Source organism: Balaenoptera physalus, assembly GCF_965194825.1.
Source record: "Balaenoptera physalus genome assembly, chromosome: 5".
Lineage (NCBI taxonomy): Eukaryota > Metazoa > Chordata > Mammalia > Artiodactyla > Balaenopteridae > Balaenoptera > Balaenoptera physalus.
In genome coordinates this window covers 1100102-1115000 of record NC_138884.1, presented here as the reverse complement: position 1 = coordinate 1115000, position 14899 = coordinate 1100102, and the positions used below count along the sequence as shown (strand labels likewise).

The window sequence follows — 14899 nt, the reverse complement described above, 5'->3', positions numbered from 1 at the left end:
ATCATCATGATCATCACCATCATCATCACCACCATCATCATTATAATAATAATAATAATCATAGTATTAGTAACAAAGAGGAGTGGCCTGGGGGATAAAATGTCTGATTGTTATTTTTCATAGCAGTAAATCAGTAGATAAAATTTGGAATTTATAGACCAAGATTTAGAGGTGAGATCTAATTATGTAGTTATATGATGTCATAACCTAGAAAACTATACGTTAAGGAGCTGTAGATAAAGTTGCATTTAGAAACCAAGGTGGAGCATGGAGTGGAGACAGGAGGCGGAAACCTGAATCGAGGCAAGAAGGCTGGTGAAAAGTAGGAGACCTTGGTCCATGACAGCGTAATGGGGGCAAAGGTGGGGGTAGGTCACAGTGAAATCATGGAAGTAAAGTCTGATGGAGGTGTTGGAACAGGAAGACCAGGGTATCGAGATGGTCATCTATCAAACGGTGGTGTGGCTCAAGGTGTTAGGAAAACAGAGTGGAGAAAAGAAAAACAGACTTTGAGTCTCATTTCAAATATGTTACGAGACATAAAGAAGTGACCAATAGTCAAGGATGCAAAAGGATGGAGGAGAGAGGTGACAAATTCAAAGCCAGTGTCACATTGCTAAAAATAGGGACTGGGGAGGGACACTCTCACTCATATCTCAGAGGGCAGACAACTGCAGGTGGTGATGCCTCCCTTTGAAAGTTATGGGACAACTGCTATTTCCTGAGTCATCTAGAGTAATAAAGTGGACGATGCTAATAAACAGTGGTACATAGGGTTTCTTGACATCATAGCTTTGGATGGAACGAGAGCTGGTTAAGTGCCTGGATGAGAGGCCAGGGATGAGAGAGGGAGGAGCAGGGCTGGATTAATCTGAAGTGAGAGTGGAGAACAGGACAACATGTAACGTGCATAAATTAAGACACAGAAAACTTGATCTGTACTCCAAGCATAATTCTAGTGCTTTGCTAAAGATGTCTTACACATATACACAACATTCACTTATATTTAATTTTACTCATGGATTATTCATTTAATAATTTCCTGATGTGTTAGTTCTTAACAATCTTCCCTTTAATATTGCAATTTTTTAACTTAATTTCCCTAAAATTTAGGGGAGAGAGAGAAAGGGCTCATGCATGCAGACTTGCATGGCAACTACCGTACGAAAATAATTCCGTGGCCTTTTACACAGGTAGACAGATATGTCTTACTAGTTATTTTCAAATCACTTTTCTTGATGTTCTGTAAGTTAAAGAATAAAAATACTTAGACTTTCATTGATTTCAGCTAGGTTTTCTTTTCTCGTCGTGATTCAAATCTTTCCAAGTCTGAAGTTTATAGCTTTGGTGCCGTTTAATTTACATGAGTGAAAAGAAAAATCTTAACAGTATTTTTTATAACTGGAGAAGCATATTTCTTCTATGTTCCTATAACTCACAAACAGCCAGACAGATTTTGCTTAAACTTTCAAAAGAAATTCCATTTTAGACTAGACACTAATGTGGAAAACTTGAGGCCAAATGATTCAGCTTCTTCAAGTCTTAATAACTAGGAGAGAGAGAGACAGAGAAAGGGACAGAGGCAGAGGCAGACAGAGCCAGAGAGAGGTAAAGTAATTTGTGAATTAATTGGAATACTTTTCTGAGTCATTCCTCTAAAGTTTACATACGTATGTATATTTTGACATTTCCTTGCCAGTTCTATGAGGCACTTATCGTGCATATATGAGCACCATTTGCTTAAGGCATAATGCATGTTTTCCATTTTAGTTGAATAAGTATTTTTGTTTCTGGAAAGTATACAGATTAACTCTTCCTCTGGATTTGGATTATACTATTTGGATGCAACTTTGTATAATAGTGCGAAGAAAAGCAGAAGATAAAGCAGGAATATATGTTAGTTCCACACTAAACATTTACAAAACATGGGGGGAAATTGAAAAAGCAAAGACCGGCCTCACCAGACACAATTCTTTCTGCATGTTGAGCTCCCGTGGACTGCAAAGGGTTCACTACTCAAAACCCAGACTCACAACTCAGGGAGGGAGTGAAAACCAGCCGACGATTGCAAGTCGCAGAGTCTTGGCCAACTTTACAATCTTGGAAGCTGTACTCTTTGATTTTTTATCAGTGAAAAATGTCTGGAATGAGGGGAGACACTTCTAAAGTTTTTCACTTCTTTACGTTTGTACAGACTAAAATAGGTTGGAAAAACTGGATTTTCACTAAACATGTCCTAATTATAATGTAAAGTGTTCATCTCTGTATTTCCTTCAGGGACAACTAAATTAAAAAAAACAATTTCTAGGTATTTATTAAAATTATAGTATTTTAGGCTTCGAAAGCTTTTGGCGATTATAGTGCAAAGTTAAAGTGTTTTATAGGAGAAGATATTTGAGGTTGCATTTTTCACTTGTGTTTTCACACTTTGTACCATCTTCCTGCCCAGCGTGTGATGTGCTTCCTGACTGTGGCCTGCTTTCCACCAGTGAAACAGGATCTTCAAATATCCTCACCAACTGCCTTCTTTGCTTTTGAGCCAGTTACTTGACCACAGTAGGAAAATAAATGTGACGTTGGGCTACAGGTCCCAGAGGAGGTTAGTCTTGATGGAAACCATCACCACGGAAGTCCAGCACAACCAAGTCTGTGTTTTGTTTTTTTTGTTCTTTGGAACATAAGTACCTATAAAAGGACCAAGGAAATCTAAATGATAAACCCGAGAAATCCTAAATTGACAACAAGAATAAACATTGTTACTGTCAAGTGGTTGTCTTATTGACCATCACGTTTGCTGGATGAAACAGGCTTGAGAGAATTTTTTTGGAGTAATTTGTCAAAACCACATTTAAACGTAAACATGTCCCACTGTCTTTTATTGTAAAATGCTGCTGCCTGTGTGTTTGCAGGTGTGTGTTTGTAAGTTTCAGAAAGACTTAAATGGGTCTGAGGTGATGGCTTTTACAGAAACAACTGTTCTCTCTTGCCTGTGAGCCTGAGAGAATCAAGCAAAGCCAATGAGTTGACATGAAGAGATACGTGTCTCTATTTTTTAAGAAGCCAAAACTGTTTTTTGGAGGATAATGGACTAATAACTAGTTTAGCCCATGCATTGCAAGACAACCAGCTCACTTCATTTTGTCCCTTGAATGTAGGGTTTCCTTCTCTAACCTGCAAACAAGCAAACTATTTTTGTTTTTGTGTAGAAAGAGGTTTAGTAGGTTTCCTGCCCCTTCTATTGTGTGCTGACAGCTGCGACTAGTACACACATCTGCCCTATTGACGTCAGGTGGTCCATGGGCATCCATCATAACAGCTGTTGTTGGCAGATCATTTCAAGTATCTGGGGATGGATGGACTATAAATGATCGTTGCACAAAGTGTAGAAAGCTGGGTTTGTGGCTTGTGACACTGGTTTATTATCAAGATATTCTATGTCTTCTTCCCAGTACTTCTGTGATGGTAAAAATTTGGTTCCAAAATTTAAAAAAAAGGTTTTTTTAATCTAATTACCCAAATATTCAAGAATGCTGAAATGTTGCTGGTATGACAGATTAGTGCCAGAAAAATGTTTTGTTATAAAACAGTTTTGTGTTTGGTGCCTACTTGAAATATATCACAATGTGTACTTAAAAATAGATACACAACTACAGCATATTTATGCTATATATCATATATAACATAATGTATAAAAATATACAAAATAATATATTGGATTTAGTACCTCGGTAAAATTCTAGTGTTATATAATAGGCCTCACAGTTATTTATAAAGCCTCTCTCTCTCTCTCTCTCGCTCTCTCTCTTTCTCTTTCTGTCTCTGATCAGATACCACTTCTGCTAAAGAACCATCCTATTAGGTCTCCTATGTGCTATGTGTGTTTGGTCACAGTTTTGTTTCTGCAAAATCAATGCTTTTGAACAAGGTGAAAAGAGTGTTTCAGGAGTTCACATTAAAATGAAAATGTGTTAAACACACACCTACACACCCACACCTGCCTACAGGGTTTGTAAGTAGATTTGTTCAATCTGTTTAGAAATAAAGAAGGCATTTGGATGAAAGGAAATTATTGGTTATGTGGATGAATCACAAAGATGAAGACATAATTGGGGATAATTATCAACAAAGGGAGGATTATTGGAGGTAATTATATGGTTTGGTACATACTATTTTTTTTCACCATTTACCATTCTTTGTCTGACATTATCACAGTCAACCATTAATTTGTGAAAAAAATCTTTCATAAATAGATATCTCCAGAACTTAGGAATTTTAGCAACACATGGGGAAGAGAGGACCTTTATGAAAGGATGATGCCAGGTTTAATTTGTTTGGTACCTATTCTGCAAAAATAGAGTATTTGAATCCATAGGAAATTCCTATCTTTGGAGCTTCTGCTTGGGAACATGTTCATGTACAAAGTCCATGCACTGCCGAGTTCCCTTTTGTTTTCTCTATCTTCCACACTCCTTTCTGTGGTCTCATCCAATCCCCTGGCTTTAAATCTATCTCTGTGTGCTGATGACTCAGATGCCTACTTCCAGCCCTGACTTTCCTTTAAACTTTGGACGCCCTCATCCGACCACTTAGGAGACATTTTCCTTTGGGTATCTAGACATAGCTTGTCAAACTATTCATTTCTTCACCTAGCCCACTATTTCTATGGATTTCCCTTTCCTCAAAGGGAGAAAAGCCTGTTCTACTGATCACTGGGGCCAAACAACTTGGGTTTTTCTTTATTCCTTTTAATCTCATTCTTCCCATCCAATCCACCAGGAAGCCACACTGGCTTTTCCATCAAAATATATCCAGCGTCAAATCACTTCTCAGCCCTGGCCTCCTACTCCTCTTATCTCTCCTCAGAACTATTTCAATAGCTTCCTAATGAGTTGTTTTTTTTTTTTTTTTCCTTTCATAGTAGTCAGATTTTTAGAAAAGTTTGAATTTTAAAACTTGAGTCAGACTGTGTCACTCCTCAGCTTCCAACCTTGTAACTTCCTGTTTCATTCTGAGTAAAAGCCAGAGTTTTCACCATAGACCATGGACCCCTAGGTGCTACATGATCCCCTTCTCCATTCCTTGTTTTTCCTCAGAGATGCTGGACGTGTTTCTGCCTCAGAGCCTTTTCACTTGCTTTCCTTCTGCCTGCAATATTCTTTCTTCCAGTCATGAATAGACTGACTTACCCCTTCCTTTGGGTTTCCACTCAGCAAGGTTTCCTCTGACTCTTGTACCCACCTGCACTATCGATATTACTTGACTTTAACCTCTTTTGAACAACGTTTTACCACCATCTGACATAATAGTCTGTATTTCTTCACTAAAATAAACTTCCGTGGGGCTGGATTTGCTTTGTTCTCCAGTATAACTTCAGAGTCTAGAGGGGTGTATGGCATATAGTAGGCAGTCAATAAATACTTGTTGACTTAAATTAACTATGTTGTTTTAATCTCATTGTAAAATCTTATTGAATGCTAAGTGTATTCAAAAGATTGCTATGAGAACAAGAAAAAATAAATAGCATTTTCTAGTTCTGTTTTACAACATGACAGATGTGGACTTTTTTCCCAATAAAGACAATAGTGGTCTTAATTCAATCAACACTGTTCTTGTTGGCAAAGGAAAGCTTTCTGTGCAGAATGAAGAGGCAACATGACCTCTAAAAATTCCTTCCCCTATCCCTCATAAACCAAAAAAGAAATGTATCTAAATCAACTATACTTCAATTTAAAAAAAAAATGTATCAAAAAAACACATTTTAGAATATGCCCAATTGAATTAAAATCTCCAATGGAAAATTGAGATAAAATGTTTTAAAATACTGAGAAGAGTCAATATATTCCTATATGTTTTTGTTTTTGTTTCCTATCAATATAAGATAATTAATGATTATTTTATCAAATGCATTACTTGAAATTAGGACCATAAATAAACACTTTCATATAAGGAATGAGAAAGAGGAATAAACATATCAGAATATTATAAGGGCCAAGATAAATGTATTTTAATTTTTAAATATTTTATAGTCAAAATATATGGATTTTGTCCCTCACTTCTCCTCAATGGGCAACTTCTGAGAAAAATCCAGGAATAAAATAACTGTGAGGTGTGAGGTCACAATAACCTGATTTAGTGCAGAAGGTGAGCAATCCAACAGAAGACATTTTTTGATGCTCCAAATTCTGTCTTTCAAATCAGAAAGATACTTTCCCTTTCAGGCACCTTCCTATGCATGCTGTGGTTTTGTTCCAGATGATATAACCATGGCAAGTGACCCATGGCTGCATCCAGAGTACAAATGACAGGGGGGATTTACTTTTCAAATGTAATGATTTGCACATATGCATGGAATTGAAGTTCCCAGACTGCTCTGATGTCCCATGTAAGATCTGTTGTTCTGAACATAGAAAGTAGCAGAGTTAAGAGATTTTAAGAACATGTAGAAACGATGCTGATGACTTCCAGGGCCTGAGAACTTAGTCTCAGAAGTGAAATTGCCTGAGGACCTGGATCCCGGGCTCAGCAGTGTAATTTCCCAACGACTGCCTGGGTGGCCTCCCCTCCAAGCCCACGCAGCTTCATGTCAAAATGGGGACAATAATCGTTGTCTTGCTTAACTACAGGTTGTAGGGGATATTAAAAAGCATCATAAAATAGTTGGTACATGTTAAGAAGGGTTTGTACATTTTTACATGGATGCGTTCACAGCAGACAGTAGGGGAGCAGGATGGAGGAAACACCAAAATTCCAAGTTCAATGATAAAGCCAACACATAACTGATCAGATGAGACGTATGCAAAAGGCACCATAGACACAAACTATTTCTAGTGCTGGAAGCAAGGCGATCCTGGCCAACTGAGGTCCTTTCAAGCCGGTCAAGAGCAGTTCATTTCAGAATGTGTTCTGTATAGAAAGGCTGCTGTCTTGGGCTGGGTTTCCCAAAAGCAGACCTTGAGATGAGGCTTCATGTACCAGTTACCCAACTGGAAAAATTCCCGGACAGCTGTTGGGGGCATGGGTAAGCAAGATGCAAGGGAAGGAGAGGGGCAAAGGTGTGTTGCCATCTCAAGACCCACAAGGGTAACTGTGCTGAAGCCCTCAGCAGAGGTTTGAGACCCCGTAGGTCACACCTGGGACTTGGGGGGCAGGGGAGTAAGAGCTGCGTTGTCAGAGCACATCCCGAGGGGACACAAGTCTGATCAACTGAGTTCAGACGCTATTGGCGGTTCTGTAGCGTGGTTGTAGAGACGAATGGACATTTTAGAATATTCCTCCATTGAGCCCTCCATACATTCTGCGGAATATGTATGTGTATGAGCCACACCCTGGGGGAGGCTCCAAAGGGTGCCTGGGAGAAATCAGCTTATGGTGGGGAGGACAGAATTAGAGGAGGATTTGTAACAAAGAAGGCTGGATGTTATGGTGCCCCCAGAGCTTTACCTGGATCCTGGCATGTATTGCTGAGGAGATAGCAAAGCAGGGAATAACCTTTAAGTGCTCTCCTGGTTTCCAATTCTGGCTCCATCATCCATCCCTGTGTGACCTTGGGCAAATTCCCCAAACTCTATGGGCATACGTGTTCTCATTGTGCCATGGAGATGACTCTCCCTAACTGCTGTTTGTTTTGTGAAGACTGAGTGAGGCAATGCATTACAAAAGAAAAAGAAGACTTAGAAGACTGTTAGGAAGTTTATATCTATTTCTACTGAATATTCAACACATACAAATTATCTTCATTTTTCTGATTCTGCTGCTACCAAGAATCCTGAATATACATAGGTTTTTCATTAGCATCTGCAAAGAGGAGGAAAAAGGGCTGGTGAAAGATGCAAAAGGCTTTGTCTCCTGGCAGTTATATTTCCTGCTGTAACTCAAACTTCGGTTTTATAGACCTACAGCAAAATAATAATAAAAAAATGTTGTTTAACATCTTCACTGCAGTCTACATCAAGGTAGGGTCTGGGGTCTGGAGGACCCTTTTCTTCTTGTTGTTTGCACTAGAATGCACATCGCTGGAGAGAGTATTAAGCGGTGTCCAGGTGGGGTGCACGCGTGGGAAGCAGAGGGAGTCAAGCTCTAGTTTAGCTGCTTCCCCAAGTCTGGGGGTCAGAATCCTCATGGTGGGAGGGAAGGGAAGGTGCCTTATTCCCGTCCCATTCACCCCATTGGTGTGTGTGGGGGACTCCTGCCCTGGACTTTCAGGGATGGCTGAACACACACCCCTGACATTGGACGCAGGAGACCAAAAGCAGTTTGTGAGTCACTGGTACACTCAGGCCAGGGGGCAGGGCCCCTCTCATCACGCAGAGCCCATGGGACGCAGGCGTGCGGCATCTAGAAGTGGAGCCCCTGGTTCCGGGTAGAATGTGGACAGCGGGCTGAGTAATTCTGTGGGCTGGCGGGAGCTGAAGCCTGTTGCCCAGGGAGAAGCAGGAAGGCATCTGGTCCCTCTGATAAGGAGGATGTTTGGCGGGGCCTTATCAGCCGGCTCACAGCGGGAAGGGGAAGTGCTATTACGCCCCGCCAGGCCCTCGGGATTCCAGCAGTTGTCAGGGCAGCTCGCAATCTTTTTTTTTTTTTTTCTTCTTTAAGGTTTGAAATTTGTATTTATTGAACTTAGTGGATTCTGTATAACCAGTGTCACTGTTAGATGCTAGACAGGAGGGTTGCTGGTGAGGAAGGAGCAACTTTGAGGGAGTGTGTAATTAATGAGATAATTCTTATTCCGAAAACGACATGCATGAGTGTTGTCTTAGTCTGGGCTGCCGTAAGGGACCCGGTGGCCTAGACAGTAGAGATTTCCCATATATATATATATATATATATATATATATATATAACTGGAGTAGAGTCGATTTACAACGTCGTGTTAGTTTCAGGGGTACAGCACAGTGATTCAGTTATATGTACACATACATGTCTATTCTTTTCCAGATTCTTTTCCATCATAGGTTATTACAAGATATTGAGTCTAGTTCCCTGTGCTCTACAGTAGGTCCTTGCTGGTTACGTATTTTATTTTATTTTATTTATTTTATTTTTGTTGTTATTTTTTAACTTTTTATCTTACATTGGAGTAGAGTTGATTTACAATGTTGTGTTAGTTTCAGGTGTACAGCACAGTGATTCAGTTATACATGCGTATGTATATCTATTCTTTTCCAGATTCTTTTCCATCATAGGTCATTACAAGATATTGAGTCTAGTTCCCTGTGCTCTACAGTAGGTCCTTGCTGGTTATCTATTTTATTTTATTTTTGTTGTCATTTTTTAACTTTTTATTTTATATTGGAGTGTAGTTGATTTACAATGTGGTGTTAGTTTCAGGGGTACAGCAAAGTGATTCAGTTATAAATACACATATATCTATTATTTTTCAGATTCTTTTCCATTATAAGCTCTTACAAGATATTGAATGTAGTTTCCTGTGCTATACAGTAGGTCCTTGTTGTTTATCTATTTTATATATATGCATATGTTAATCCCAAATTCCTAATTTACCCCTCCCCCCACCTTTCCCCTTTGGTAACCATAAGCTTGATTTCTATGTCTGTGAGCCTGTTTCTGTTTTGTAGATAAGTTCATTTGTGTCATATTTTAGATTTCACATATAAGTGATATCATGTGGTATTTGTCTTTCTCTGTCTGACTTGCATCACTTAGTATGATAATCTCTAGGTCCATCCACGTTGCTGCAAATGGCATTATTTCATTCTTTTTTATGGCTGAGTAATATTCCATTTGTGTGTGTGTGTGTGTGTGTGTGTGTGTGTGTGTGTGTGTGTATGTGTGTGTATGCCATTCGTTCTTTATCCATTCATCTAACATATGATCATTCTAAGTTAAGTTTGCTCATCTTGAAATACACTCACCACCTTTCCTCTCTGATATTTTTGCTGGGTCAGATTTTTTCATTTCTTTTTTTGTAACTTCTTTACCGATTACACAGCAGGGAGCAAATCTTTTAGAAAATGAATTACCTGGTTTTTCTGTTAAGTATTTTCACAGAATTTACTTTGAGTAAGATTTTATTCTTAAACAGATTTTTATCTTTCAAATATGTAGCTTTGACCTTGTGTTGGAAAATTATCTTTAAAAGAGATATAGAGAACAAATGTATAGACACCAAGGGGGGAAAGCGGGGGGTTGAGGGTGGGATGAACTGGGAGATTGGGAATGACATATATACACTAATATGTATAAAATAGATAACTAATAAGAGCCTGCTGTATAGCACAGGGAACTCTTCTCAGTACTCTGTAATGGCCTATATGGGAAAAGAATCTAAAAGAGAGTGGATATATGTATATGTATAACTGATTCACTTTGCTGTACAGTAGAAATTAACACAACATTGTAAAACAACTATACCACAATTAAAAAAAAAAAAATGTTCTCCTTCCACAGAGTAATTGTGCTAGAAATCAATGATAAAAGAATACTTTGAAAATCCCCATATATTTGGACAGAAAAGTAAGAAATGTACTTGTAAATAGCCCATGGGCCAAAGAGAAACCTTCTTACAGTAATTAGAAAATATTCTAACTGAAACTGAAGACAATGGATAATTATGTATTAAAACATATTAAACCAGCTAGAGCTGTGCTTGGAGGGAAATCTACAGCTCTAAGTGCATATTTTAGAGAAGAAGAAAGCTGCAAATTATTAATCTAAGTATACATCTCAAAAACTTCGAAAGATAAGGCAAATTAAGCCCAAGAAAATAGAAGAAAATAATAAAGAGCTGAAGTTATGAAATAGAACAAATATGCACAATAGGGAGGATGAATAAAACTAAAAGTTAATTCTTAGAAAAGACTAACAGAATTGATAAGTTTCTACTGAGACTGACAAGAGAAAAATGAGACATCAGAAGTAACCAACGTCAGGAATGATGAGAGATCTAACACTATAGATCCTACAGACATTCTAAATATCATAAAATGACACTATGAATAACTTTATGCCAATAAATTTGAAAATGTTGATAAAATGGATAAATTCCCAGGAAAATACAAATTCTTAAAATGTACACAAAAGGAAGTACAAAAATCTGAATAGTTCTCCATCTATCTAGAATCAGAAATCAAACCTATAATTATGTCTTCACAGAGAATTTTATAAATCATTTGAGGAATTATTCTAATCTCACACAAACTTTTCCAGAAAACAGAAGAATTTTAAAACTGTCCCGTTCATTTTATGAAGCCAAAAACATGACGAGGGCAGTACAAAAAAGGAATATCACAGGTCAACTCACTCATGATGAAAAAGTTTTAAACTAATTTTTAGCAAATCCAGTGATTTATAAAAAAGATAATGCCTATATTAAAGTTGGAATTATTCTAGGAAAGATGGTTGATTTAACAGTAAAAAAAATCATCCAATATAATTCAACATACTATAAAATAAAGAAAAATGTTATGGATATTTCAACAGGTGCAAGAAAATCATCTTATATACTCAATATTCATTCATGATTGAAAAATGAACAAAAACTTTTTTCTGTTCTTTTTTTTTAATTTTTGAATTTTACTTAGTTTATTTTTTTATACAGCAGGTTCTTATCAGTCATCAATTTTATACACATCAGTGTATACTTGTCAATCCCAATCTCCCAATTCATCACACCACCACCACCCTCCCAAAAACTTTTGGTAAACTAAAAATACAAAGTACTAGCATTAATTTTATTAAGAGTTTCTGAAAAAAGAAACAAAATCAAAACAAAACAAAACAAAACAAAAACAGCCTAAGCAAACATCATACAAAATGGTGAAATCTCGAAAGCTTTCCCATTGGGATCAGAAACAAGATAAGAATGACTGCTCTCAATGTTTTAAATTTAACATCTCAGACTTCTATTCAATACATTACAGGAGGACATAGCCAGTACAATAAGGAAATAAAATAAATAAAAGGTATAAGGAAAGGAAAAGAAGAAACAAAATAGACTTCATTTAGAAATCATCATTTTTTTAAAACCAGGATTTATTTATTTATTTTTAAAAATAAATATTTATTTATTTATTTATTTATTTTAAATTTATTTTTGGCTGTGTTGGGTCTTCGCTGCTGTATGTGGGCTTTCTCTAGTTGAAGCTAACAGGGGCTATTCTTCGTTGCAGTGTGTGGGCTTCTATTGCACTGGCTTCTCTTGTTGCGGAGCACGGGCTCTAGGCACATGGGCTTCAGTAGTTGTGGCTCGTGGGCTCAGTAGTTGTGGCTCACGGGCTCTAGAGCGCAGGCTTGGTAGTTGTGGCGCATGGACTTAATTGCTCCGTGGCATCTGGGATCTTCCCTGACCAGGGCTCGAGCCCATGTTCCCTGCATTAGCAGGCAGATTCTTAACCACTGGGCCACCGGGGAAGTAAAAAAAATCCAAAAGAATCTACAGAAAATTCGAATTAAGAGGTAAATTAGAAAGTTGCTAGATATAAAGTCAAGAAAAGAAATCAATTTTATTTCAATTTACCAAAACAAAATCCTTTTTAAAAAAGTATCATCTATAACAGCAATAAAAAATATCAATTTCCTGGAAATAAATCTACAAAAGATGTACAAGATGTCTCCCTCGAAAACTATAAAACGTCATTGAAAGAATGACGAATGGGAGATTGGGACTGACATATATACACTAATATGTATAAAATAGATAACGAATAAGAATCTGCTGTATAAAAATAAATAAATAAACAAATTAAATTTAAAAAAAGAGCATCACTACGATTTCCAAGAAATGCATCTGTGATTGCTTTGAAGTAAACAAGAAGGAGAATGCAGGACAGAATAGGACTCTGATTCTTAATGTCTTCAAAAATATTCAGAGAGAGGTGAGAGGGAGTGCACAGATCTAAGGTCAGAATAATGATTTTATGCATATTTATATAATTATTTCAAAAACCCTCTTGTAGAGCCTGCCGTGTCTCTAGGCTCTAGGTAGTGCCTTCAAAACATATTGAATAGCAGTTGGAAGAGTAGGAAGAGATGGAAAAAGACAGTAGAAATTCTAAAGCACAGATGCTAGAGAAAGTTCAGGGTAGAGCCTTAGGAAAATGTGGGTTTCCTGGTGGTCTCTTTGTATTCTTTTACCTTTTAAGGTAAAAGCATTCTTTACCTTTTCTGCCTAATTGCCAAGAGGCCTTTTCATATTTATTTGCGTCATCAACATTTGTTTAAACTTCTCAGAAATCCACTAAGTGGTGAACTCTGTGGTGTATAGCTGACCCACAGTATAATTAAAAAACCCATTGGCCTTAACCTTGATCTATTTTGGCCTGTTCTCTACTTCTTGTCTGAGGATGCGGTATGTGCTGTTTTGAGATCCCAACCTCCGTCTCTTTGTGGCGATGGTGCCCCATCTTGCCTTGGATGAATGATTTCATTCTCACCCTCCACATGCTGCACCCTCTCCTGCGCTTATGCTATGAGTCACTTACATTTGTGTAATACCCTTGAATGTCTGTTTTATCTGTACTACACTAGGTTATAAATTATACCCTAGAGGTAAGCCAACTCTTTTCGTCCCATTTGTACATTAAGCATTAAATGCCTGGGAGGAAAGAGTTAAAGCAGATGGTCTGAGATCTTCTTACTCTCTTTTACAGGTGATGAAAGTGCTCCCAGGAGAAAGAAAAGGAGGTAGGTGACTGCTCTCTGATCTCCTGGTCATCCTGACCACTGGGTCATAGGCTAATGTCATTTGCTAGGAAGAAAAGCCCTTGACTCTGAGCTGCTGTTAGTAGGAAACCCCTAGCTAAGGATTTCCTAGAAACGTAGAACCCAGGATCCGCAAGATGTGGCCTCCTGAGTAATGTAGGCAATGCCACTCCCTGGAGTTATTTCATATTTAAAACGTTCCAGCCGTATGAGGAACCCCGAGAAACTCCCGTGGAGAATTCATCTGTTCTGAGCCAGCGTCTGGGGAGCTGCCATGGAGGGCTCAGATGTCTCTCTGTTTTCTCTGAGCCTCTCGCTTGCCTGCATCTTTGGAATGATTTCGTAAAGCTTGATATCAGATAAAATCTCTGGTTCCTGTGAGTCTGATTTGACAAGCAATTCTGTGAGTCAGGTCAATGACCTAAATTGTTCAAGAAAGGTTTGACTGTATCATCAGAGATGCCCGCAGACTCGGCCTACAAGGGCATTCAGTCCAGGTCTCCCTTAGAGTCTCTAGAGGGTTTGACTGTATCATCAGAGATGCCCGCAGACTCGGCCTACAAGGGCGTTCAGTCCAGGTCTCCCTTAGAGTCTCTAGAGGGTTTGACTGTATCATCAGAGATGCCTGCAGACTCGGCCTACAAGGGCGTTCAGTCCAGGTCTCCCTTAGAGTCTCTAAAGGGTGAGCGTTGGGCTGTGCTTCGTTTGTGTGTCATAAGAGCCTGGCTGATTAGTACGTACGGCTCTGTTTCTACCTTGTGAACGTATAATGTTGTAGAGCAGCTTGTGAAAACAGCACTCTTAGGGCCTCGTCGTTGAATGAGGCGTAAAGATCACCAACAAAAGCATCATGGCGAGTATCGCTATTTCCCCAAATGATACGCTGGACCATCCACGCAAGACTTGAGAAAGAGGTGAAGAAACCTGGCTCGGGACCTCTGACCCTTCACTGCTTCAGAGGACAGGACGTCCAGTCGGAGCTCAAGGGCTGAAGATGTTGGAAGCCAAGTCTTTCTCTGGAGAATGCTGGGTGCTGTGAATTCCCACAGGGAAGGAAACACGTCTCCCTCAAGACTAGTGGGAAGGTTCACAGACACCAGTCAGAGTCTGGGGATCGACTGCACATGCCTGAGGCTGCAGAGGACTGGGAGGGAGCTTGGCTCAGCGGTCAGAAGCCACACTTGCATCCACACCAGAGAGTTTCTCTGGACCCGATGTAGCCCGTGTGTAGAGAGAGAGT

General features: G+C 38.7%; 1 long non-coding RNA gene across 1 annotated transcript in view; it reads left to right on the top strand.

Annotated features, from left to right (window-relative positions):
* Positions 1–9036: 9036 nt before the first annotated feature.
* The window catches only part of LOC309660827, a 41175-nt gene continuing 35312 nt past the window's right edge, over positions 9037–14899 (top strand). The window contains exon 1 of the long non-coding RNA XR_014263652.1: positions 9037–13641. This is a non-coding gene — a long non-coding RNA (uncharacterized lncRNA). The remainder of the gene's footprint in view (positions 13642–14899) is intronic.